Source organism: Peromyscus californicus, unplaced genomic scaffold, assembly GCF_007827085.1.
Source record: "Peromyscus californicus insignis strain IS unplaced genomic scaffold, ASM782708v3 Scaffold_4__1_contigs__length_199733344, whole genome shotgun sequence".
Taxonomy (NCBI): Eukaryota; Metazoa; Chordata; class Mammalia; order Rodentia; family Cricetidae; genus Peromyscus; species Peromyscus californicus.
This window is the reverse complement of record NW_026294562.1, coordinates 36,743,345-36,770,332: the sequence shown is the minus strand read 5'-3', so window position 1 is coordinate 36,770,332 and position 26,988 is coordinate 36,743,345. Positions and strand designations below refer to the sequence as shown.

Here is a 26,988-nt window from a genome sequence, read left to right as displayed (position 1 = left end):
TTGCTGTGTGTTCATACGTGGAATTGCCCTCTTACATCTGGAAAGCAGTGTTTCCTCAAGTCACCCTCCACTTCTGGCTCTTAAACTCTTCCACTTAGACCCCTGATCCTTGAGGAGAAAGGATGTGATATAGATGTCCCATTTAGGGTTGAACACTCTAAAATCTCCTAATCTCTGCATGGTGACCAGTTGTGGGCCTCTGTAGTAATTAACGTCTACTGCAAGAAGAAGCTTCTCTGCTGAGGGTGGAGAGATGTGTTGATTGACAGTGTAGCGGTAAGTCGTTAGGAGTTGTTTTAATACTATGTCCATTGTAGAGTAATAGTAGGCTTTCTCTAGGGCCCATGAGCTGTCTAGCCGTAAGTTCTTGGTCTTGTTGACAGTGTTAAGTGTGGGTCCTATTTTTGTGGTATGGGCCCTAAAGCCAAGCGGAAAGGGATTGGTTTCTCCCTTAACACTTGTACTGCTATTGGACTAACTGGAACTACCTTACCAGGCAGGTCATTAATGAAACTCCCAGGGTCTACAGCCAGATGAGATTGGTGATTACTTTTCTCCAGATGAACATTCTTAAAGAATTCAGCTACAAATTGGTTTTACTTTGTTCTTTTTTTATAGCTTCATTTTCTTTTAAGTATCTTTTTGTTTGTTTACTTTTCAGATTGTATTTTAGTTACAACAGTTCTCCCTTCCCCTTCCCCCCTCCAATCCCTCCTTCACATACCCCTCCCTACTCTGCTTCAGTTTCATGGCTACTTCGTCATCAGGTGTACTGTGTGCATTTGTGTATTTGTACAGGGGAAATGGAGGGATCCTTACAGAAGTGGGGGGGGGGGGGAGGGAGGTAAAATAGCAGCATGGATGACTGGAAAAGCCACACGGACTCATACTATAAACTGTTTCCTAAAACAAAAACTGCATGTCATTCTGTGTATAAAGACATACATAGCTTTCATGAACTTACCTCATGTGAGCTGATGCACTCCTCCAAGAGCCAAAGACCACCTAACAAAAATTCCCATACCAGATATCAAAAACCTCTTTTGAGTTGGTTTATTCTTAACACAATTTTCCCCCTTTCTGAATACTTGTGGTAACAGTAGACTTCTGTCCTCAAATGTTATTTTCTTTTTATCTTTTTTAATTAAGAAGAATTCATGTGTGTGTTTTGCGTGCATGCATGTATGTGTACCACATGTGTGCCTGATGCCCAAAGGCAGGAAGAGGGTATTAGATCCCCTGGAACTGGAGTTGTGCGTGGTTTTGAGCTAACATGTAGATTCTGGAAGTCAATCCTGGGTCCTCTGGAAGAGCAGGCAGTGCTCTTAACGGATAAGCCATCTCTCCAGTCTCCAGATGTTATGTTGTTGAGGAACAGCGTGACATGCAAGGCTGAAACCCCAGGGATCGTTGCTGATGCTGAGCAAGGGCTTTGAGAAGATACCCCAGTGCCCAGGGATGCTTTAAATGTGTTTCAAGTCCACATGTTTTTTTTTTTCTTAATGAAGTGAAGTTCTGTACAATAAATAGTTGTTTCACAAAGAGTCTTGCTTTAAAAATCAAAGTACATTCATCTTTTGGGGGAAAAGTAGCACAGTAAAACATTTTTTAATACAGTAGATCTGGGCTTCTGTAGTAGCAATGCAAATAATTCTGATACGGCTGAAATAAAACAAACAAACAAACAAACAAACAAAAAAAACCAAACCAAAGTGTTTAATGAACCAAAGCACTTTGAAATACACAATTCCTCAACTTCAGTTTTAACCTTCTCCCCAACAGTTATGCCGAGTTGATGGGTAGGTCTTCCCTGGCTGCATTTCCAGAGCCCATTTATAAGTGAATTATACTTAAGCATCCTCTTTTAGTTTAGGAAAGCTAGACGAAAACAGTGGAGCCCGGAAGGGGCAATCAGGGCAGTCCTGAGTGACACGGAAGGGACTGGCCCAGACATTTTCGTGATTACCTTGTAATAAATGGAAGGAGACGTTCCTTTCCTAAATAGTGTGACTATGGAGTCCCTTGTACTAAATGGAAGGAGATGTTCCTTTCCTAAATAGTGTGACTATGGAGGAAGACTTTTAAAATTCTATTATGTTTGTTGCACGGGGAGGGGAAGGCCACGATGTGGGTGTGAAGGTCAGAGGACTTCGTAGAGCTGCAGAGCTGCTTCTCTCCTTTAACCTTGTCATGGATTCTAGGGATTGAGCTCAACTCAGCAGCCTAGAGTAGGATAGGGTGCCTGTACCTCCTGAGCTATCTTCCAGGCCAAGGGTTTCTTTGCTAAAGCTAAAGAAAATGAGAATCAGAACTATGACCTCATCTTCACGTTTGGTATTAAATCTTTAAAAGCTGGGCAAGAACCCCTGTCCACAGAAGCAAAAGCAAAACAAAAAAGCCGAGCAAATGCTGCTTTATTTACTCCCCTAAAATCCAATAATAGCTTCCGTGGATATAGGACGTTTAGGTCATGGAAACTAGGTTGTCGGACATGAAGAAACGGAAGTGCACAGTGATGGCTGTGCTTTCATTTTTATTGATACTCGATCGCTGTGTTTAGAGCAGATTGTGCCCTCCCTGTTTCGTAACATCCATATTCTCCGTGGTGCCGCCTTTGGGCCAGCGCGCTCCTCAAGAGAAAGCACACAAGCCACGTTCCTTTTCAGTCTGCTCGGACAGCCTCTCTTTGCTCTTTGTTGAGTGAGTGAGTGAGTGAGTGAGTGAGTGAGTGAGTGAGGGAGGGAGGGAGGGAAGGAAGGAAGGAATGAAGAAGTCTGTCTGTTTTTAAGTGAGCATGCCCCATCAGGGAACGAAAGCCTGAACAGTCAGGATCCCAACTCTGCTGTGTCCAGTTTGGAGATGAAGTGGTTAAAGAGACTTGTTGTCATGTAGATAATTAGAAAGTTCCCCTTACAGGAGGAAACCGCCTGTGCTTCTTACTCCAGCAATAAGGGACTAGCTTTAGAAGCACTGGCCTTCTTGAGATAAAGGTGTCAATTGAGAGCAGGGCAGTAAGACAGAAAAATGTAAGAGGCCTTTTACTGGAGCAGAGAGGAGCGAATGTGAAGAGGAACACTAGATTTGTCTGAAGTTACGGCAGAGGCGGCCGTAAAACTCAGAAGGAAAGAGGTAACGGTCCACGAAAGCAGTGTTTGCCGCATTGTGACCATAGCATGAGACATCAAGAATTGCTTACTTTTCCTGAGGCCTCTGGCCTCACTTCCTGGGACCTTCTCATCCACTGATAATTAGTCAGGAGCTCAAGCTGTGGGCAAGAGGGAGATGGCCCTGAAGAACCATAGATAAATCTCAGGATTGTTAACTTGGAATTATGGAAAAAGAAAAACGAATTAGTGGAAAACCCGAAACCCAGCTAACGGGAGAAAGGAACGTGGTTTACTGATGTCTGGCTGCCTGGAGTGCCATGTATGAAGCTTTACAAAGCCGATGAAGGTCGGGAAAATCATTGGGGAGCCAGGATGTCCACAGGTCATCTTTTTGGCATGTGGGGCCCCCCACTTTGGTGCTTTGGAGTAGGCTAGGCCCCTTTGGATAGTGGGTCTGAGGGTCTGAGACAGTGGCAGGATGTGGTGCGTGGGGCTGGGGACATCATTGTAGTCACTGAGAAACTGGCCCTGGTCACAGTTCTGCCTAGCCATAGTCATGGTTGAGTTGAGTTCCTTTCAACAGGCCAGCGTGTTTCCACAGGTTTCCACATGTTTCAGATATGGTCTTCTAAGTGATTTGAAAAATGGTCTTGTAAGTGGACTTGGTGTTTTTTAATATTTTTATTTGAGTATGTATTTGTCCATTAATATATTTTTCAATTTCTTTAATGGATAAACGTAACTTATCGAACCCATGGATGCTAGGGAAATGCTGTACCACTGAGCTACAGCCCCAGGCCTTTAAAAAAGTTTTACTGTGAGACAGTTGGTCAGGCTGGACTTAAACTCACTGTGTAAATCAAGGCAGCTTCAAATTTGTGAGCCTCCTGCCTCTAATTACAGGTGTGTACCATCTTGCCCAGCTAACCTTGGTCTCTAGAGAAATGGGTGTGAGCTGAATGCTGTCCTCTGGACCTTCAGTGGATGGCAGCAGGAGAACTCTGTTGTGGGGGGAAAAAAAAAGTGTCAAAGGTTTCCCCTGGCAGCTTGCTTCGGTGGTGGTTCTCTGTGGAGGAGGTCTGAGCAGACCCTGTCCCATCCAGAAGTGATGGCTGGGATGTGTGTCGGTGGGAGCTGAGGTTCTCTGTGCACCGCCCAAGCTTGACTATTTGTCTCTGAGTGTGAGGAGCTGGGCATTAAACCCAGGGTCCCACCTCCTAGGCAAGTGCTGTACCACTGAGGTACATTCTCAGCCTCTGCGAGATGACTTTTCCACCAGGTTTGAGAAGTCCGTGACACATGCACGTGGGCTCTGAGTAGAACTTGGATGTGTGAAGTCTGAGTGGAGGGGAACCACCCCTACTAGAAATAAAAAGTTGAGGGTTCAGTAGACAGACGCTGGGTAAGCCAGTCTGACGAGAATCGCCTGAGAAGTGAATGTCCAGGAATGCAGAGGGGGCAGAGAGGACTGAGGCCCCGAGCCTGGGGACCTCAGTGTGTTGAGCATTGGTCGATGGGATGAGTGAAGGAGATAAGCAGCCAGTGAGGTGGATGAAAACTGCCGGTGGGTCACCGGTGTTTCAGAAGTCGAGTGAAGGAAGTACTTCAGTGAACCAAGCCAAGCAGGGTTGACCATAGGACAGGAAAGCCGGGCTTGCCCACTGCCTGGTCCCAGCTAAAAATGATGGATGACCTTGCTGCTCTGGTGGGGAGCTTGGGCCGTCTTCATGCTTGGAGAGCCTGGGAACTAGTTGCTCTTTGGTCTATGAGGCTGCGTGACTCAGCAGTTCTAGTCTGGTGCTATACACTGGAGGAATTCTGGAGAGCCAGCCATTGGTGTTCAGTCCACGCTGGAAGTCCAAAGGAAATGGGTTTCTGTGTTAGCAAAGGGTGGTGGCAGCAGCGGCAGTGACCACTGTAGGATAGATGCACACACTAACAAGAGGTGAAGCCTGGCAGGCAAAATGCAACAGCTTTTCTCTCCGACTTCCTTATCTCTGGGGAGACTTTCCTCTCCAGAAGTCTGTCCTTCTGGGAAATACTCTTACAGACCTACCTAAAGGTGTGTCTGTTAGTTAGTTCCAGATCCAGCTAAGATTAACCATCACAGTGGGACCCAGGGAGCCAGGCCAGTGCGCTCCAGAGTGGCAGCTCGGGTGGGTCTGCAGATATTTTTCCTACTGGTTGAAGAAGAGTGATACATAAAGGAGTCAAGAATAAGGGGAGACTGTAGCTACTTGACAGGGCAACTAGATGTCCAGTGAGCTTGATGTCAGACATGGGGCTTGTGGTTGATATATTGTGCACCCCAATAAACTTATCTGGGGGTCACAGAACAGAACAGCCACTATATTAGACATAGAGGTTAGGCAGTGGTAGCACACACCCTTAATCCTAGCATTCCAGAGCAGAGATCCATCTGGATCTCTGAGTTCAAAGCCACACTGGAAACAGCCAGATATGGTGACACACACCTTTAATCCCAGGAAGTGATGGCAGGAAGCAGAAAGGTATTTAAGGCGTGAGGACCAGGAACTAGAGGCTTTTTAAGCTTTTAGGCTTTGAGTAGCAGTTCAGCTGAGATCCATTCGGATGCGGACTCAGAGGCTCCCGGTTTGAGGAAACAGAATCTGATGAGGAGTTGGCGAGGTGAGGTTAGCTGTGTCTTGTTCTGTTTCTCTGATCTTCCAGAATTTACCCTGATAGCTGGCACTGAGGTTTTATTATTATTATTATTATTAAGACTATTTAAGATTCGTCTCCAGGGGCTTGTAGCTTTGTCTTTCATTGTTGTAGTAGTTCAGTTGTATCTCACATAAGATAATCATGAAACATCTGAAACTGTACCTGGGGTGTTGTGTATGTCACAGTTAGGGCAACTGTCCCTTCTGTGTGGTTCCAAGTCATGTGTATGCACTGAAGAGGAAACTTATATCCATGAAGCCGTTAGGTCCACTCTTCCCTTCCTAAGCCCCTGGAAAGCACTAACCTGCTTTCTGCCTCCAGATTCCCCTATTCTTGATGTCTCATGCAAATGGAATAGGTGACACACGGCCCTTTGTCTGTCCTCCTTCTCTTAACCTCAAGTTTTCATGGTTCATCCACACTTTAGTGTGAATTAGCACTCCATTCATTTTTATGGCTGAATGATAGTCTGTAGTTTGAATGTATCATGTTTTGTTCATTCATCCTTTGATGGACATTTGGATTATTGCCGTTCTCTGACTGCTGTGACTTGATCATGCCGGCAGGACACACATACATGCCCATTTGATTACCTGTTCTTAGATCCTCTGAACTTCTCCCTAGAAGTATGTATTAGTCACCTTTTGCCACTATAATAAAAAGACTGGCTTTAGTAGCTTTCAAAGAGTAAAGGTTAGTTTCGACTCACAGCTTTGGAGGTCCCCACCTGTTACTGAGTGGGCCCATTGCTTTGGGTTTCTGGTGGGGGAGCCACATGGCAAAGGGACACAGTGGAATAAAACCACTGACCTTGCCAGCCAGGTGGAAAAAAGGAACAGGAAGAGGTTAGGGTCCCGCGCCTTCTTTCAGGGGTATGTTCCCGTGACCCAGCACCTCCCACTGGGGATTGACTTTAAGGTCAGGCACGTGCCAGGCAAGCACTGTACCACTGAGATGTAACCCTATCCCTCTTTTATCCCTTTTGCTTCAGGGCTTTGACAGGCAGCCCAGGCTGGCCTCGAACTCACTCAGTAGTCCAGCCAGGCTTTGAACATGCCGTCATCTTGCCTCCTTAGGATGACGGTCCTGTGGCCAACTCCGGGTTCCGCCACCTCCCAATAGTGCTGCCCTGGAGACGGGGCCTTTTCGTGTATGTCTAGCCAAACCCTCCGGAGTGGAATTGCTAGGTCTGAGGGAGTTTTATATTTAATTTTTTGAGGCACATTAACCTCTTCTCCCAGCAGCTGCCCTGTCTTACATTCCCATCAGTCTCTGAGAGGCTCCCACTTCCCCATATCCTAACCAACACTAACTTGTTTTCCAATTTTCTCAATTATGGCTCTCATAATTCATCTTTATTGTACTATAAAAGTATCTAATCAAAGTAGATTAGAAACTCAAAGTAAATAAAGCGTAGGTCCTTCCCTCCATATAGTTTGGAAATCACTGATTTGCCCAAGTAGAAGACTGGTGTGGGAGAATGTGTGGCCAGTTCATAGCAACACATGGAGGGTGTTTGGGAAGTGGCTGTGGGCACATCCAGGAAATGAGGCTCACTCCGGAAGGGGTGACATGGGGGTACCACAGCAATGCCTCTGTTTCACTAAATGCACATGTGGCTGTAGGTGGGTAGTGTTAGGTCTCAGGCAGTCTGTATGTGTATTGAGAAATGGACTCCACACGAACCATAGGGGGATTTCTGGCAGTTAGATAAAAGTCAGCATTCCTCAGGAACTTGTGAAGCCGGTTGTCTGCCAATAGGAGCCATTTCCCTCACCGGGCAGAAGGGGCATACGGCTGCCAGTGACTTCTGTCAGCATAGCAAAGCCCGTGCTGGCCTCCAGGCTCCGTTAGTATCACAAGTGCACATTATACATTTCAGAGTCTGGGCTAGCACCCCAGCCCTTCTTTCCAGCTCCCCTGCCCTAAGCTCCCTCCAGCTCGTGGACGTCCCCGCTCCAGCTACCCTTCCTCTTAGAACCCAGTTGTTCTCATTACTCTCATACTCATTCTCTCTCTCCTTACTCCTGCTGACTCTCTTGTTATGCTCTGTTCTGTTTCTTGCTATCTCACTATCTCCCCTGTCCTTTCCTACTTCCCTAACCCTGGCCACGTCCAGTCTGCCTCTTTGTCTCCCTGCTCTCAAATCTACAATAAAAACCTTAACCACATCATGGAGCGTTCATGTTGACATTTTCTTCACTGTGCCCCGTCGCATACAGGTAGCATCTGTAAAGAGGCACCTTTTCTACATGTTGTTCTCTTTAGCAAAAGTTCTTAGCAGGCAGTTAACACCTGCAGTGAGGTTTGGATTGTTGTTTGACTCTTTGATGGTCTTTTAATAAAAAAACTCAAAGCCAGATATCAGGGTGAAAGCTGAAAGATCAAAGAAGCAGAACAGCCAGCCCCTAGTTCTTACCTCTACAAAATCCTCAGTGTAAAGAGAGAGAGTTCCTGTTTCCTCATGCCTTATATACCTTTCTCTGCCCTGCCATATTACTTCCTGGGATTAAAGGCGGGTGTGCTTCCCAAGCAAAGGCATGAGATCTCAAGTGCTGGATTAAAGGTGTGTGCCACCACTGCCTGGCTCTGTTTCTCTCCTATACTGGATCAATCTCATGTAGCCCAGTGTGGCCTTGAACTCACAGAGATCCAGACAGATATCTGCCTCCCGAGTCATAGGATTAAAGGTGTGTGCCACCATTGACTGACCTCTATATCTAATTTAGTGGCTGGCTCTGTCCTCTGATCCTCAGGCAAGTTTATTAGGGTACACAATATATCACCACATTGGATCACCTGGGGAAGACAGACACACTTAAAAGATTTGGTCAGCTTCTGTGATGATCTGAGCGCAGACGGGAGAAGTGGTTGCCTCGGACTCCTGAGCAGCCACTGACAGTGGATGCCGCTCCTCCGCACTGCCAGGCAGTAGGCAGAGTGGTTGTGCAGTCACCTGAGACACGTTCAGTGTTGTGTGGTGGAATTGTGCTTTGTGGGAAAGGTCTCCTGGCATCACCTCCAGACTCCGCAGGTGGGAGCGCGGAGGCCATGCTGCCATTTGGAAGCACCCTGAGATCTCTTTGTCATGGGTCCCTTCAATGTGAGGTGAGCAACCTTCTGTGGTAAGTGGCTATGTGGAGGGATAGGACGGTCTGGTTAGTAAAAATGGGCCTATGAATCAGCAGCTGCATGGCCTTAGCCACAGCAGGCCTTTCTCAAAGGCTGGTTTCATTTCTTGCTTTGGAGGGTGAGGGTGGGCACTGTGAGGTCACGTGGCTGTTGTGGGGTTCTGATGGGGTCCAGTGTGGAGAAGTGCAAACACAATAAAAGGTAGCAGATGTCATCACACCCAGTTCCTCCCTTCAAGGATGGTGCTGGTGTTGCTGGCAGGCCTTGTTGTGGAGAAGAATGTTCTAGAAATGTGTCGGTCTGGCTTAGTCCTGTGGAAAGTGAGCCCAAGACTCCAAGGGCTGCTTTTGTCCTGTGTGCTCTGCCCCGAGCTGTGTGACCCAGTCTATAGGAGAGAACATTGGCTCTTGTTACCCCCCTCCCTTAAGAGAAGGTGACCGTGTCTCATGTAGTGTTTAGAGGATGTTACCCTTATTTTAAACTTGGTGCCATAGGAAATAGCTTGTTTGCCACATTTCAAAGAAAAGAGTGCTGGACTGATAACCTTAGTTTTTTGTATGTGATCTTTTATTGTCAGCTCTCGCTTTGAAGAGAGAGGTGAGTGGAGCATTCAGTGGCTCATGTGACAGAAGCTGGTACCTGGAAGAGACCAGAGCCCTGCAGTGGGAACAGCCCTTAGGGTCCCCAGCTCTGGCCCAAAAGTGCTGTGCTCAGATGGTATCTTAGAGCTCCGGTTCACTCAACTGGGAAGCTGAACGCAGTAACAACAGTTTACCTGTTTTCATATGTGGATCCATAAAGAGCTGTGCAAAATCATGGAACACTGCTGTCCACACTGATGTTCCCTTGTCACATTTCCTGTTGGCTCAAAGGCCATCACCCTGCCTCTTCACCTCTCTGTATCAGCAGGTGTTGAGCAGTGGACTGTGTAAATTAAAAGTATTGCTTTCATAAAGAAGGGCTTAGTTTTAGCCCAACAGGGGTTCTAATGGACCTGAGTGTATGTGTATTGTGTATTGAGAATTTCAAAATTAGTTAGACATCGTGGTCTGCTGAATGAGGAATATAGAATATCCACGTTTTTAAGCATTTACGAATGGTAGCCATTTTGAATTTGGGAATGAAGTATGTTGGTGTTTCTCAATGGATGGAAAGGCAACAGAGAGGGAGAGAGACTGTTGGACCAGCAACTCCTAAAGAACATAAAGAACAGTATAGACTAGTTGATGTGCTCTGGATGACAAGCAGAGCTGTTTTTATTTGGGTCTTTTTCTTTCTCTATGAAACACAGGCCCTGCAGAGGCAGTCTGGACAAGATTGAGAGCTGGTGGCCCCAGCATAGCTATGTAAGTGTAAAATGCCAATGTTTAACAAAGTCAGTCACCAGGCTGTCATCTAATAATGGAGGTGCTTCTCAGGGACCTGCCTTGGGGAGGTCAGACTCGGCCATGTAAGGCATGGGATCAGTCATCTCGGCACTGAGGAGGAATGACCAGGGTGTGTTCTCATGTATGCACACGGGCAGAGGGGGCCCTCCCCAGGATGCTTCGTGTTCTGCTGAATGAATAAGAGGACCACTCTCCGATTATTTCCACTCTGGTCTCACCAGTGCTTGGTGAAATGTTATCTCCATGTGGGTATGGAGTGCAGCCCCTAGGCTGTATGCATCCTGGACTGTATTGCAGAGAATCTTGCCCTGGGGGAAGCTCTCAGTTTCACAGACTTAATTCTTTGCATGAGTCTGGCTTTTGATGAAGAATGTAGCCTTGCAAGAGGCTCAGATGAGGCTTTACCCGTATTCCCACTTACAGAGGGGGGCTGGCAGGATGCTTCCTCCAAGCCTTGTCCGTGGTGCTTGCAGTAAGGTTCACTAGGGTCCACTCCCACCTTGGAACCGCTTTGCCTGGCTGGTCTCTCTCCTTTGTTTTCCTTTCCTTCACTTCTGGTCCTTGTGTTACTCTTACAAACACACGTCGCTTCCACAGTGTCTTTAAGACAGCGCCCTGTGCACCTTACTGGTATAACTTACAGTAGTATTATCACCGCCGTGTGACAGATGAGAACGCTGAGGCGTGGAGACAGCGGCTGAGAGCCAGGGAGAAAGAGGGGCCCTGGTTTCCACATGCCAGGTGTGGGAGCTGAGGCATAGGGAGGGCATAGTCTTTCTGAAGCCTCCCTGGCCAAATGGTCTGATACGTCTGTGTCTGAAATATGTTCAAAGAGACAACGACTGTGATGGGAGGCTACTTACTTCGACGTGGCTACAACAGTGTTTCTGTTGCTGTTGTGAAATGTCAGAATACGGTCCTGTAGCACAGGCCTCCTTCAGAAGCCCCCCACCCAGAGATGCTTTTCTCTTCCCTCACAGCACAAAGCTTAGGAACAGCCTGAAACCCGCCAGCGGGTCAACTGAGATGGTTTCTTGACAAATACGGGAAAGCCACTTAGTTTTACGGTTATATTTGAATTTCCTTCTTATTTAACAGGCGAGAGTTGAGCACAGTTCATATTTGATGAGGGGCAGGTATTGGAAGGTTAGGTAGCTAGTTATTATCTTAGAAACTATAAGTAGTTAGAAATAGAAACACCACCAGCTGCTTCTTACACAGTCACTTTTTCTTTTGATCCTAAGCTAAGTCAGTTTATGATTCTATATGATATACTACTTGTTAACATGAGCAAGAGTAGTCCAGTTTTTCCCAGATAGTTAAAAGTTTTTATTATATGTATTTATTTTTGCATGTGTACTTCGTGTGTGTGTGTGTGTGTGTGTGTGTGTGTGTGTGCGCGCGCGCGCACGTATGTGTGTGCGCATGTGCATTCACTGTGTCGGGGGAGGGGTTGGAGGATAACTTATGGGACTTACATCATGAGGGTCCCCAAAACGGAACTCATCAAGTGCTTTCAACCAATGAGCCATCTCACTGGCCCTCCCAGATCATCTTTTAGAAAGATACCATTTTTTGACTCTCTTAGTGGCCTTTGGTGGCTCGAATGGAATAGCTTTCTGTGTCTTCAAGTTCCTCTTGGAAGCTTTCCATCTAGGGCCGGGCACACACCAACTTTGCCTGTACCCTCAGCTCATCCAGTGACTATTGTGTTTAAAGCCGGGAAGCTCCAGCCTCGGCACGGCGGGCCTTGCTTGTGGCTGTAGCCACTGAAGTTAGAGCTGCCAGATCATGACTGCGAAGACTTCATTTGACTCCGACTTGAGTCTGCCGGGCCTCTGGCATAGTGAGGAGTAACTTTGGAGTTTCTTTTCCCTGCCCAGCTCTTGGGAGGCACGGCCCCAGGCCAAGTACAACTTGAATAACCTTCAGGAGAGCTGCGCTGTCCTTCTGTTGGCTGCTGTCTTTGAAAATTGCCTGCAGGGTTAGTGAGCAGGAACAGTTAAGATTTACAAACAATGATGAAGCTTGTCATGCATCTTTCACCATTCATCACCCGGGTGCCGTGCCTGGGCGGTGAAGTGTTCTTCATAAAAACCAGCTCAGTGTGAAATACACCTCGCTGCAATGTTTACTGCTCTGAAGCCCGTCAGCGGCCCTTTATAGTAAATCCAGATTGCGATGTGACATTACAGTATATCATTGCCCGGCGCTGTGGGGTTTACACTGGGAATGAGTGCAGTGCACACCAGATGAGGTGTCCAGAGTGAGTTATGTTAGAATTTGGCTGTTATATGGGGATAGCTTTTGTTTTCTGAACACTGAAAGTTAGCTTTATATGTATTTGTATTTATATATAGGCATATACTTCCCATCCTGCACATATACACGGGATATACACTATGTGCCGAGGTCAGCTTCCAAACGGGTTTCAGGTGTAAAGAATGGTGACCAGATTTTATGTACTTTCCAAGCTGTTGTTCATTGAACTTGGCATAGATGGAAACTTTGCCGGGGAGCTAGGGTCAATTCATTGAGAAAGTCAGTTTGATCTGTGTGTAAAGTGATCGTGTTTCCCATCTTCTCATACACAAACAGGGACCCTTTTCTCTTGGGTCTATTACTGTCCTCTGTAATGTCCACTTTGGTAGAAGATCCTACATTCCACTGTAGTTGAGCACTGCACTCCTCTTACATACTCCTGGGGAAGTCTCTGAAGTCACTCCCTTATTTATTATTTTTTTAAGTGGGTATCAAAATCCTGGTGCTGCCTCTGCTATCTTGAGAGATGCTGCTTCCAAATAAGAGATTTATGCCGTTTTAGCTTAAATCTGCGAAATAAAAGATAGACTGAATTTATTGAATGATCAGGTTTATTTACATTCACCCTAAAAGCGCCAATATTAAAAATGGGCTCCATAAAAATAATATTCAGAGATAACAGCTTCCCCTGAAGTCCCCTGATCATCTACTTAACACATATATTTTCAAATTCTCTGTTTTGCACAGGAGGCTGTGAGAACGATTTGTGGTCTGCACCCACTTAAGCCTGCCGGGAGTCTAGGTCGACCCCACAACTCTTTAAATGAAGAGCTAAGCAAAGCTCTCCGGGCTACACCCACTGCCTTTTGAGGTTGATTTCTCTTATTTGTAAAGTCTTCGCCAAGACTGACTAACTGTCCATCTTTCTGGAAGAGGCCTCAAGGAGAAACTGCGGCATATGGCTTCTGGGGACACAGAGGAGCAAGCCCTCAGTGTCCAGTGGAGGGGAGAGTGGCCTTAAATTCTCCAGCATCACCTCTTGCCGAGGTGATCGGGCCAGCAGGTGGAATGGTTCCCATCTACTTTGAGAGAAAATGAACACCCAGTTAGTTTTAGTTTTCAAACAATAAGAAGTGTTGATGGTAATCATTTTCTAAATATTTTATTGGACTAAAAGTCATTTGTGGTCTGTAAAAGTTAAGCTAACCTGCTGCCTTGTGCTTTTATTTGCCCCCTCCGGCCGCTGGCCGCTGGTGCCTTCTGTGATCACTCTTGTCTGAACCACCCTGGGGCGGGGGGCGGGGAGAGGCAAATTAAGATGACCTTTGAGTTTCAAATTAGTTTTGTCCCTGTAAGGTTAGGCCAGGAGGTGGCGCTGGTGCCTCTTGGGCCAATTTCCTTATTGGGCTGAAGTCATTGGGGGGGGAGGGGCTTTCTATATATTTCCAGATGGTAGTTCAGCCTTGAACATTTAACTGTAGTTTCTGCTGCTGCTGCTTAGGTAATTCAAAGGCACAGGAGGGCCAAGGGAATCACGTTTCTTCCTTCATCTTTTGTAGGTTAGACACGTAGTAAGTGCAGCAATAACTGAAACCTTGCCCGTTCTCACTGGGAATTAAAATGGAAGCCTGTGCTTCTGCATTTGTGGGTCATAAAGGTGGCTCTTGAAGTCGAGCCAGTTCCTCATTTTCTCTCTGCAATCCTCGGAAGACACTGCCTTACCTCAGTGATTCGAAAAGTAAATTCAGGGACTTAAAGAGATGGCTCAGTGGTTAAGAACACTGACTGCTCTTCCAGAGGACCCGGGTTCAATTCCCAGCACCCACATGGCAGCTCACAACTGTCTGTAACTCCAGGTCCAGGGGATTTGACACCCTCACACAGACATACATGCAGGCAAAACACCAATGCTCATTTAAAAAAAAGAAAGAAAAAAGAAAATTCAGGTTGGGTGGTGGTGACGTTCACCTTTAATCTCAACACTCAGGAGGCAGAGGCAGCAGATCTCTGTTTGAGGCCAGCCTGGTCTACAGAGTGAGTTCCAGGATATCCAGGGCTACTCAGAGAAACCCTGTCTTGAAAAACAAAACAAAACAAAAAGAAAAAAAGAAAAGAAAAATAAATTCAGTGAGCACCGACTGCATATCTTTATGCCTAGCATGTACCCTGGAAGAGGGCCACAGTGTTCTCTGAATGCTAATCGAGTCTAAGGACATGTCTCTTCACGTGTGCCCGACAGCATTGCCTTGGTAGGATGTGGGACTGAGCACAGCCTGTGCTCTGTGGTCCTGCTCTGACTCCGGGCTTGACTGTGGTCTCCATGAGCCCCAGGGTGGGTTTTCTTTAGACAGAAAAGCCAGGGTACTGCCACACTGCAGTGTGCCAATGTGCAGCCTTGCCCAGGCATGCTTCCTTTCTGTTACTTATGTGGCTACAGAGGGGGCTGGGGCTTGATTTATTAGTTTGTTTGTAAGAGCTTTACTGAGATATATTTCACATTCCATAAAGTTCACCCTCTTAAGCTGTTCAATTCAGTGGTTTTTAATATATTGGCGAAGTTGTGCAACCATCGCCACTGTCTAGTTCCAGAACATTCCCACCATTCCAGAGAGTCCCTACAGCCATTAGCAGCCACGCTCCATTTCTGTCTCCCTCCCACCCCGTCCGTAATCATTTGCCCATTGTGGACTTTTTTCTTTTTTCTGAATTTCTGGGGAAGAAACTTAGGGATATTTGGCATGTTGAGCAAATGCACTATTTCTAAGCTAAATCCCTAGCCCGGGCATTTTGTATGTATGGAATCTAATAATATTTGGTCTTATGGATCTGCTTGCTTAAGCATGTTTTTAGAGTTCATCTATAATGTAGCATTTATTGAAGCTTCATCCCTTTATATGGGCAGGTAACACACTAATCTGTGAAGGGGTTTGATGAAGTCTGAGATCGAAACCTATGGCAGGACCCTGCAGTACAATTGCAGCAGGAGCCTTTCCCGTCACAGAAAGCTTTCCCTGGTGTGCTTTATCTCCAGGAAGCTTGGAGAAGCCCCTTCTGCCGAACATCTGAGTATGTGCAGTGACCGGAGTCAGCTACATGAAACAGGAATGTGGTGTGTACAGACTGTGTAGGTGATCTAGGTTATATTGTTTCTGTCTTCAGCTCAGGATGCCATAACTAAACACCACAGATGGATGGCTTTTGGCCCAGAACTTTTTTCCTCTTTGGAGGCCAGAAGTCCAAAATAACTTGATGTTGGGGTTGGTTTCTGGGACAGTCTGTGTGTGTGTGTGTGTGTGTGTGTGTGTGTGTGTGTGTGTGTGTGTGTGTGTGTGTGTGTAGAGAGGGGAGGGGGGAGGGAGGGGAGGGAGGGAGAGAGGGAGGGAAGGGGGGGGCAGACAGACAGACTGAGGTACAGTTTGACTTCTTACAGGGAGTTCCATCATACTATGACTTCATTTAACACTGCCTGCGTCCCTGAAGTCCTTTCTCTGCCCAGTTCCATTGGGGTCTAGGGCTTCAGCAGCCACGGAGGGAAGAACACAGTCAGTTCACAGCACCGTTAGAGAGTTGTATGTCTCCTCCTTCTGACAAGGTTCTCGGGAAATAGACACTAAGATTTAGTGTGTTCATGGGTAGAGTCTGTGCCCTGCTCTTACTGCCCCCCCCCCAGGTGTTGCTGTCTCTCACACTGACCCGTGTCAGCCCCTTGCCTGTGGCCAGGTCCCCAGGACCAAGGGAGTTTCTCAGGACCCAGGTCTTTAACAGTCACGCTCAGTCCTGGGGACATTATGTTTTCCAGGTTGTTTCCTTGTTTCTGAGTTTCCCTCCCTATAATTTGGATTCTTTTTCAAATACCTGAATTCAGGAAAGAAGTTCTGGTCCTCGGCTCTAACAGCTTCCTGTGTGTGGCTGCAGGTGCGAGTGAGTGTGTGCCAGTTTTCCTGGCAAGGACGGTGGGAAGTCGGGCCTCTACACCAGCATGCGAATGAGAAAGTGGGAAATTGCTTCTTGGAGTTAGGAGTCGGCACAGAAGCGTCCCAATGAACTTAGGACTGGCGTTCGTTCGTGAATTAGCTGATGTCGGCTTCAGAGACAATCATGGGAGATAATCTCTTCCACTCTGAAGCACGTGATGCAGCTCATTTTGTCTAATCCTAACAACGATCTCACAGTTACAAGAGATACTTTCTTTTCTTCTGACGTGAGTAGGATGTACTACAATCCAATAAAATGCAGGCACAGATTGACTATCTAGTCACCCAGACTCCATAGGCTAAGGACTCAGTCCCCCAAACATGCTTCATTTCAGACTCCAGCTGTGAGTCAACATTTCCCTCTGGTTGACTACGAATTTGGGGCTTCCTATACCCTCATGTTAGGCTCAGCAGTTTTCTATAGAACTCACACAACTTGGAAGCTACTCTGTCTCCTCTTATTTTTCTAGAAAGGATTCTACCCAGGAGTGCTGCATCGGAGAGGAGTTCTGGCAGTGGGGTGGGGATTGGGAACAAAACTTCATCTCCAAGCCTCTGAGTTCCAAGCTTGTAATGGGGGCTTGCTCTTTCTGGTAGTGAGTAGTCGCTCCCCTGAAGGTGGGAGCCCACTAAGAGTCACCTCATCAGAATGAAAAAGACTCCTGCCACAATTTTCTCTCAGGATATTCCAAGGATTTGAGCAGTTCTGTGTCAGAAACTGGATACAAATATCTTTGTGTAACACTCCAGATAGGGAGAGTAACAGTTAGTGACCCCTGTGAGCAGACTGCTGAAGAGAGACCATGTGACAGCTAGTGTGGGGAGATGCCACGGTTGGAACTCGCCTAGAAAACTCAGCTTGGCACTTCATTCCACGATAACGGAATTAAGACATGACTAGGCCACTTCTTAATGGATCAGGGCTCTCATCGTGGGAGTGGGTTAGTTATCTCTGGAGTGGGCTTCAGACAAGAGAAGGAACCTGTCCCCATTCTGCAGAGAGCGGAGTGCAGTGAGCTGAGTGCTCCTGACTTCTGTCCGTAGTGTGACTCCTTCGACCTCAGACTCCAGCACTGAAACGCCCCTGCCTCCACTTGTCCTTCTTGGCCTGTTACATTTAGGACAGTAGCTGCCCAGCCACACAGGGCACTGAACTTTTAATTACAGATCCAGTTTCTCCGTCATGCCAGCCGCCTTTCAACTGCTCAGTCGCCGCACTTGGCTTGAGACGACGATACTGAGGAGAGGTAGAATTTGTCTATCATTGTAGAGTGTCCCCTTAAATAGCACTTTGGGACTTTTATATTGACAGAATAACTCGGAGTTTAAAGCAGAGACAAAGGCGTGAACACAAGTACCATACATTGAACAAATACCATCTAAAAAGTCTACAGCTTTTCTGGGAACAGCAGTCCTTATTCAAATAGCCCGTCAGGCTGAGCGGGTGTTACTGACAGATGCGTTGAGTGGGTGCTGACAAACACTGACTGATCCTTCGTCCTCAGCTGCGATGCACACTTCTTTTTCTTTTTTCTTTTTTTTTTAAAGGTGGAGGGGAGTGACGAACGTAAAATGTGGTTGATCTCAGTCCAAGAGTGAGTGCTTGCCCACAGTAGAAAACTTGCCTTTGTAGCCTTGAGGCAACACATTAGCCTTGGGGACTTGGCAAGGATTGCCGCCATTAAAGCCAAGGTTGCTAAAGTGGCATTTGTCACTATCTGATACGTGATTGACGTGTGTTCTCCTGTTCTGTGGGTTGCTGCTGCACTCTGTTGTTTGTGTCTTGGTGTGAAAAAAAAAAAAGGTTTTTACACTTTGATAAGGTCCAGTTTGGTCGCCTTTCGTCTGCTGCCCGTGATTTTGATGTCGCCACTGAGAGTTGCACAGTCCAGCGGCATGAAACTCTCCCTGTTCTTCCCCCGGGAGTTTTCTAGTTTTAGTCCTTCGGTTTACCGCAGGTATTTGACCCACTCTGAGTTAATATTGGCTTTTGGTATCCAGGTAACCGGCCACCTCCATTCTTTACTGGGTAGATACCCAGCGTTCCCAGCATCACTGTGGACAGGACTGTCCTCCTTCTCTGCACCAGAAGATGAAAGTAGCCTGCTTTAGAGCAAGGTGCATGCCTGATCCTCCTCCTGTGGCCTTCAGAGAACCATCCTTGCTGGGTATCTTCTTGCTAGTCTGTTCTTTTGTCTGCTGGTCCTTGCCAGCTACCCAAGCTGTCTTTTTTTCCCACTCCTTAGCGTTTTGAGGTAAAGGAAACAGGTGAATCTTTCCCCTTGGAATGTATGGCAGACCAGTAAAATACTGGTTTCCAAGTTTTCTAGTTGGAAGTATATTTTTCTGTTTGAAAGTTACAGATAGTAATTTGTTTAAAACTCCATTTTAAAGAGTGCTCTGAAGCCACTTGTGTGGAAGGTAGGGTGCCGCCCCTCTAGGTGAGCTCCAATGGCAGAGCCTGCTCTCCTGGCTGTCCCTCAGGAATGCTGCTGAGGAAATAGAGCAGATAAGCCAAGAGGGGCCGTGTTAAAGGCAGTCTGGTTGCAGGCTGGTGTCGTCGTCAATCACCCTTTAATGTTTACAGAAGCAAAAAGTCAATGCGCAGTTGTTTTAATTTGCCACACTCAGGGCTGAGAGAGTGATCGCCGGAGGGGACAGTTAAGCTGCCTGTGCTTCTTGTCAGCCCCGTGTCTGATTCCACACTAAGCATTTTCTGATGAGCAATAGATTAGGTTAAATACTGCTCTAATTGCGCCTTCCGCATACCACTGTCACTGCGCCTTGTACGACATTTCTATCAGCACTTGCCTGAGGCTGTGAGGGTTTCTGCTGCCGAGAGTCCTGAGTGCTCATTTTCATGAATCAGTGTCCGGTTTGGAAGAGCAGTTGCTACAGCATTAACTGGTCCCTAATAAATTACACCCTCTCCAGACCTATTGGAGTAAATCAGGACTGTTATAGCCATTCAAGTGAGCTTTGGAGTATAAGCTACTTGTTTTGTTTACCAAACCAAAAGCTTGTCTCCAGGGAATGGAGGCAAATGTTTTTTTTTTTTAAATCCTGTTAATAGTACATTGCTGATGTTAAGCTAGAGAGGGAAGTCTGTGCAATTGACTCTGAGCTGGAAAAGTTGTTCCCCGCTGAAGTTATCCCAAAGTACTTTTCAAGGCTAGAGATACAGTCATAATCATACTACATCTAGGTGCAAGCCTGTCTGCAAAGTACTACTTAATTGTGTGTCGGCCGATGAACTGGGCTCTAACGATAGAACTTCTGTCTGCCAAGTACTACTTAATTGTGTGTCGGCCAATGAACTGAGCTCTAACGATAGAATGTCATACTTCTGAGTGCCGCTAGAACTGGGGCAGAGAAACCACGTTTTGGAAGTGTTTCTGTTCGGATTGTTTGGCTGTATCACAGTTTTGGGAAGGGTGGGTGCTGCCTGATGTGTATTTAGAGATTTCTGGAAATAACTGCATTCATTTTGCATATTTGACTAACCAGGCATCTTATTCTTGATGGCAAGACAGAGTTGGATGTGGTGGCCCTGGTATGAAATAGCCGTTTGACATTTAACATTCTAGAAGAGCTCGCTCGTGGCTTTCTTTGCTTTTGTGCCTCTCTCTTTCTGTGAGCTGGACAGTTGTCCTCTGCTGATATTTTTCTAAGGCTTGCTCTGATGTATTAGTGCCTCTTCCAGTACAACACTAATTGTGTGTGTGTGTGTGTGTGTCTGTCTGTCTGTCTGTCTGTGGTTTGAACCCAAGGCCTTATGCATATCAGACAAGCACTCTACCACTGAGCCGTATCCCCAGCCCCCAATAAGCTTTTTTTTTTTTAATGATGCTTTTTCAGATGTGCTGAGTACACGGGACACTTGCCATGTTTAAGCATGTGCAGTTTGGCGATGTTGAATACAAAGCGTTGAGGAATCGTCACACTATGTTTTGGCAGGATGTTTTTCATCATCCTGTTGGATACATTTTAAAATTCTTTTGTTAATGAGAGGAAGGACCCAAAAGGCAAGTTTCTCTGGTAACAACCAAAAACAGGAAACTACCTTTAAAGTACCAACTCCCCATTTTCCACTTCTTTCAGTCCCTGGACAGTCTGTTCTGCATTTTTTTTTTCCAGCGCTGCAGACTGAACCCAGGGCCTCATGCATGCGAGGCAAGATCTCTGTGACTGCACTCCCTCCCCATCCTCTTTATTCCACTTTCTCTCCTGGTGGGTTTACCAGCGTCTAGAAACCTCATATGGGTGGAGTCTGATAGAATCTGCACCTTGGCCTCTTGGTCTGCTTTATCCAGCATGCTTTCAGGGCTCATCCATGACATAGAATGCATCAGAGTTTGACTCACTTTCATGCTGTATCACAGCCCACTTCATGGATCTATCACCCTTTTAAGGCTCAGTTCTCGCCAGCACGTGCTCTTTGCCTGCATTTGGGCTCTTGTGGAGTAACGTAGCTACTGTGCACGTTAGTATGCAGATGCCTGGTCAGGGCGCCGCTTTCAGTTCTTGGAAATATATCCAGAAATAAAATTGTTGTGTTAATATGGGAATTCCATTTCTATCTTTTTGTGGAACTGTCTAATTTTTGTTATCTGCTGTGGACTGGATGGTTTTGCAGACGTTTAAGATTTCGTCGACTGTTTTATATGAATTTTACGGTGAACATCACTGTGAGCCCTGTAAACACACAATTACAATTAAACTTATTGCTAAATATTTTATTCTTTTTAATGCCATCATAAGTATAACTGTTTTCTTAATTTCCTTTTCAGATAGTTTATTGCTGGTGGGTACACATGCAGCTGATTTTTGTGTGTTGATTTTGTATCCTGCAACCTTACAGAATTCATTAGCGCTAATGTGTGTGTCTGTGTGTGTGTGTCTGTGTGTCTGTATGTGTGTCTCTGTGTATGTCAGTATGTGTGTCTGTGTGTGTGTGTCTGTGTGTGTGTCTGTCTGTGTGTGTGTGTCTCTGTGTGTGTCTGTGTCTGTGTGTGTGTCTGTATGTAAGTCTGTCTGTGTGTGTCTGTGTGTGTGTGTCTGTGTGTGTGTGTGTGTCTGTGTCTGTGTGTGTGTCTGTGTTTATCTGTGTGTGTGTCTCTGTGTGTGTGTGTCTGTGTGTGTGTCTGTGTGTTTATCTGTGTGTGTGTCTGTGTGTGTGTCTGTGTGTGTCTGTGTGTGTGTGTCTGTGTCTGTGTGTGTCTGTGTGTGTGTGTCTGTGTGTGTGTGTGTCTGTGTGTGTGTCTGTGTGTCTGTGTGTGTGTGTGTGTGTGTGTCTGTGTGTGTGATTTATTTAAGATTTTTTTAAAGCCAGATGTGGTCGTGCCAGCTGTAATCTCAGCAGTTAGGAGCCAGAGGCAGGCAGATCTCTGAGTTCAAGGCAACAAAGGGAGTTCCAGAACAGCTAGGACTCTACAGAGAAACCCTGTCTTGAAAAAGGCCCCCCCAAAAAAACTCAACAACAACAAAACAAAAACACAAAAAACCTCAAAAACTCATGAAAAGGTTGGGGTAAGTTTCCATGATCGGCCTTACAGCTTTGTGGTGCAGAAGCTTCCCTCCATGTGCTGACAGTAGTTAGTCTGAGTCCCTTGACTTGGTTTCTTTGTTGGAAGCTCATGGAGATTGTATGAGGAGGACTTTGTGTTATTCGCTGTCCCTCCCATTTCTGTGTTTTATGCATGACTCTTACAGTTATTTTAAACAAAAGTCTCTACGGCTCATTGTGATGTAAAAATACAATGAATACATGCTGCTAGGTTTGGTGGTTTTACAGTTTCTCTCATGGGGCTGTTACACCTCTTGTTTCTTTTCTTCTACTATGTGTGTTATAATCCCCGTTATATCCACAAGAAAGAACATTGTACTGGCCTAAAAATAGACATAGAACCAAACTGGAGTACAACAGAGAACACAGAAACTCCCGCCCTTGCATATACAGTCAGGTCAACTTTGGCAAGAGGGTTGGAGAGCTGCGGAGAATGTTGAGGAGGCGGTTCCGAGAAAAAACAACAGATACATAAAAAATGTTAGGCTTTCACCTAACCCTATACAACTCTGGATGGGTCAGAAACCAAGTGTGTAGCACAATTATAGAAATCTTAGAAGAAAATGTAAGGCAAAAGTTTCATGACATAGGATTTGACAGTGACTTCTTGCATATAACACAAAGGTATGTTGACATAAAATTTAATTTCGTGAAAAAAAATTAAATCTGCATATTAACTACTGTCCAGAGGCAGCCCTGCAGTGGGGACATATTTGCAAGTTGTGTGTCAGTAAAAGGCAATGTACAGAGTGCACAGAGAGCTGACTGCCAAAACTCCACAACCAAACAAACAAGTGTAAAAATGGGCAAAGGATTTGAATGGGTATTGCTCAGAGTAGACATGCAAATGTCAGTGAACAAGTGAAAAGACACTCAGTACCACTAATGGGGAATTGTAAATGAACTCCCCACCCAGCATTCCCAAAGAAACAGCAGTCTGCTTTCTTCCACATTCCAGGACCCATCTGCCCAGGGTGACACTGCCCACAGTGAGTTGGGCCCTCCCATATCACACACACACACACACACACACACACACACACACACACACACACACCCCTCCCCACAGTGTCCTACAGACTTGCCTACAGGCCAGTCTTATAGAGGCGTTTTCTCAGTTAAGAGTCCCTCTTCCCGCCGGGTGGTGGTGGCGCACGCCTTTAATCCCAGCACTCGGGAGGCAGAGCCAGGCGGATCTCTGTGAGTTTGAGGCCAGCCTGGGCTACCAAGTGAGTCCCAGAAAAGGCGCAAAGCTACACAGAGAAACCCTGTCTCGAAAAACTGAAAAAAAAAAAAAAAGAGTCCCTCTTCCCAAATATGTGTAGCTTTGTATCAAGTTGACAAAAACCAGCCAACCTTTACCTGACCTAAAGGGGATTAAAAGCAGCAACTTAAAAGGATACTTGTAACGCCATGTCCATAACAGCATTGTTTCCAGAAGCTGAAGTGGCTGAAAGGATGGCTTAGCAGTTAAGAGCACCCACTGTTCTTCCAGAGGACCCAAAGAGCCACTCACTGTGTGTAACTTCAGTCTGGGGGCGGGGCGCCCTGATGCCCTCTTCTGGCCTCCTTGGTAACTGCGTGCATGTAGTGAGTAGACATAACACGCAGGCATGCCACCCACATACATGAAATAAAGAGTAATTTTTTTAAGCTGAAGTGGGAAACAGCCCAAGTGTCAGCCTAGAAACAAGGGAATAAATAAAATGAGTGACATACAAATAGTAACTATTAATCAACCTTAAAGGAAGGACAGTCTCATACATAGGACAATACGGAGGAACCTCCAGGGCATTATGCTAAGTGAAAAAGCTAATCCGAGAAGACAAACACTGCTCCATTCCAGTTAGATGGGGTCCTTAGTCAGAGACCATAGTCACTAAATGTAAAATGGTCACCAGAGACCAAGGAGAGAGGAGAATGGAGAGTCACTCAGTGACTGTGGTTTCAGGATGGGAAGATGAGAGGGTCCGGGACCTGGAAGAAGGTGGTGGCATCGTAAAATTGGTTTGGATGCCCAGCCCTCAAAAACAGTGAAGACAGTAAATTTCATCTGCATTTTTCCACCATGAGAAATTGGGGGAGATGTGGACATTGTAATTGTTGTGTGACAGAACTTTTCCTGGGGAGATGCAGCGCACACACTCACCCCAGTTAGGGAACCCACAGTAGACCGGAGTAGAGCTACCACCAAAGTCCAGTTTGGTGAGTCAGTGAGTTTTATGGGGGTTACTGACAGGAATATGGGTGAGGGGTTCCCTACAGAAACAGAAATGACTCGGAGACACCTACGTCACCAAAGTCCATCCCAGCATGCACGACAGCTCACAGAGCTGGGAACCTGGAGCACGCAGCACAGACTGTAGGCAGCACACCAGGCTGGAGAGTGTCCTTTCCATGACTCAGTGGGCCTGAGCCTCTTGGGGTAACTAGACTGGTCTCTGCCCCTTGCAGGCAGCGGGTCTGGTCTTCTGTTCAACGTGACTGGTATGTGAGTCGACTTCGGGGAGACTCGGCTTTCATTGTTTCCTGTGTGAGGGAGGACACTAGTGAATCTGGTCACTTTCAGTGACCTCCTGGAACTATTTTGAGTTGTCGACCTTTCCGCTTAAGGAAGTTCCCATAGGATTGAGTGTTTCACTCTGGAGGAAGATGTTAAACAGCAGTACTGTATTATCAAAACGACAGTATTGTTTTCTCCTCAATGCAGTGACACTAATGGGTTTCCTAATGTGGAATCGCTTTTAGAATCCCGTGACAAATCGTGCCTCATCTGGAAGCACTGTCCTTTTAATGCGTCTCTGAGTTCAGTGTGCTTGCGTTTCTTTATTTGGTACCTTATATCCGTAAGGGACCTTGAACTTGATTTTTCATTCTGATTTGTGGTATCCTCGTTCCGTCTTTATATAGTAACAGCTTACTCATAGGATAAAATTGAAGCTATTCTCCTTCCTTTTCACATGACACAGGACTGATTGCATCTTTTGTTGGAATAGAATGACCTACGAAGCCATCCAGGCTGGGCCTTTTTGGAAGTAGAGAGTAATCTTTTTCTTTACTTTTCTAGTTCCTCTGTGATAATCTTTTTAAAATGAGTTTCTTTATAACTTAGTTTTAGTAGTTTGCCTTCCTCTCAAGAGAAAAAACCTGGCCTGGCAGTGGTGGTGCACGCCTTTCATCCCAGCACTGGAGAGGCAGAGGCAGGCGGATCTCTGAATTTGAGGCCAGCCTGGTCTACAGCCTGAGTTCCAGGATAGCCAGGGCTGCACAGCAAAACCCTGTCTTGGGGGGGCTGGGGAAGGAGAACTGTTTCTTTCATAGTTATTTTTAAAACAGCGCCATTGCAATAACGTTCTTAAATTTTTAAAAAATTTACTTTGATTTTATGTGCTGGGTGTTTTGCCGGCATTTATGTCTATGTACCATGTGTGTGCAGTGCCAGTCGTGGAGGCCAGAAGATGGTCTCAGATCTCCTAGAGTTGGAGGTACAGATGGTTGTGAGCCACCATCTGGGTGCCGAGAATAGAACCCCAGTCCTCTGGAAGAGCAGCCATCTTCACCACTGAGCCACCCCTCAAGCCCTTTGGTCTCATACCTTTTTGGAAACAATACACCCTAGGTTATGGAAGTGCACATTTCCGAGGTTAATTTGTTTTCTTCCCTTACATTTTCTTTCTTGTGCTCATAGTCCTATGTATTGGTTACTTTCTCGTTGCTGTGGCAGAAGACCCGAGGAGGGAGAGGTTCGTTTTGGCCCCCGGTTTGAGCAGCCGGTCCCTCATGGCGGCAGAGGTGTGCCAGCAGGAGAGCCAGGTGGCTTGTCATACTGCGGCTGTCGTCAGTAACAGCCGAGTGCCGATGCTGCGTTTGCTTTCTCCTTTTCAGGGCGTGGGATCCGAACCCCAGGCTGTGTGATAGTACCGTTTCCACGATGAGCCCGCCCTCCTCAGCTAAACCCCGTCATAGACAGGCACCCGGAGATTTCTTTCCTGGGTGATCTGTCAAGTCGGCAATAACGATTAGCTATCGTCTTATATTTCATAGCACCATTGGGCAACTTCATTCATTCCTGTGTTTGTTTCTTAGGCGGGGATACCGAATAGCTGTGTGTTAGCCTGGGCTTCACATAGACACAGAGCCAAAGCCAAGCACCTGCAAGCTAGTCCTGTGTTTGATGTGTAGGATGGTGAGCCTCAGGAGCAAGAGCAAGGATCGGGGAAGGGAAGCATGCCGGCCTGAAGCTGAAGGCTTGAAGGTGTGAGGGCAGCCGTGGGGGCGGGGGTGTGTGGAGACTTCTGCAGAGTCCTCAACAACCCTCCCAGACTCATCCCTGAACTGTTCACTGACCCAGGGGCTCCTGTCTCTCAGTGCTGAGGTGGTAAACCCCTCACTTTTGAGGTGTCTCTGTGTGCTCGAAGAAAAGAAGCTGCAGGGCAAGAAATAAGCCACTCACGGCGGCCTGCCATTGATCAGGATACTGTGACGGCCAGGCAGGTCCCCACTTGCTCAGAGATGTCACAAGGATAAAGCTTGGCATCTAGTAAGTGTGTTTATGAGAGTATCCGAACTCACACCTCACAGACAGTTGCACACTTGTCTTCTGAGACTCGTCTTCCTGGATTTTGTGTGGCATGAGTTTTTATTTCTCCAAAGTGACTGAGATGTGAATGATACAGTCCATTGTCAAGTGGACTTCCTTTGCCACTATACAGTCCATTGTCAAGTGGACTTCCTTTGCCACTGTGACCATCAGTTAGAGGTGAGGAGGTCTGTTTGGAAAGGTCCACCAGCAGATCCCAATGTGATGACCAAGTACCATATTTTAAGAGGATCCATTCTGGTAAGGAAGGCAGAGTGGGCACCAGGAGAAAGGA

At 46.4% G+C, this 26,988-nt stretch overlaps 1 protein-coding gene across 1 annotated transcript in view; it reads left to right on the top strand.

Annotated features, from left to right (window-relative positions):
* The window catches only part of Dmrt1 (doublesex and mab-3 related transcription factor 1), a 113,830-nt gene that overhangs the window by 66,359 nt on the left and 20,483 nt on the right, over positions 1 to 26,988 (top strand). The gene's annotated exons all lie outside the window — the stretch shown is intronic.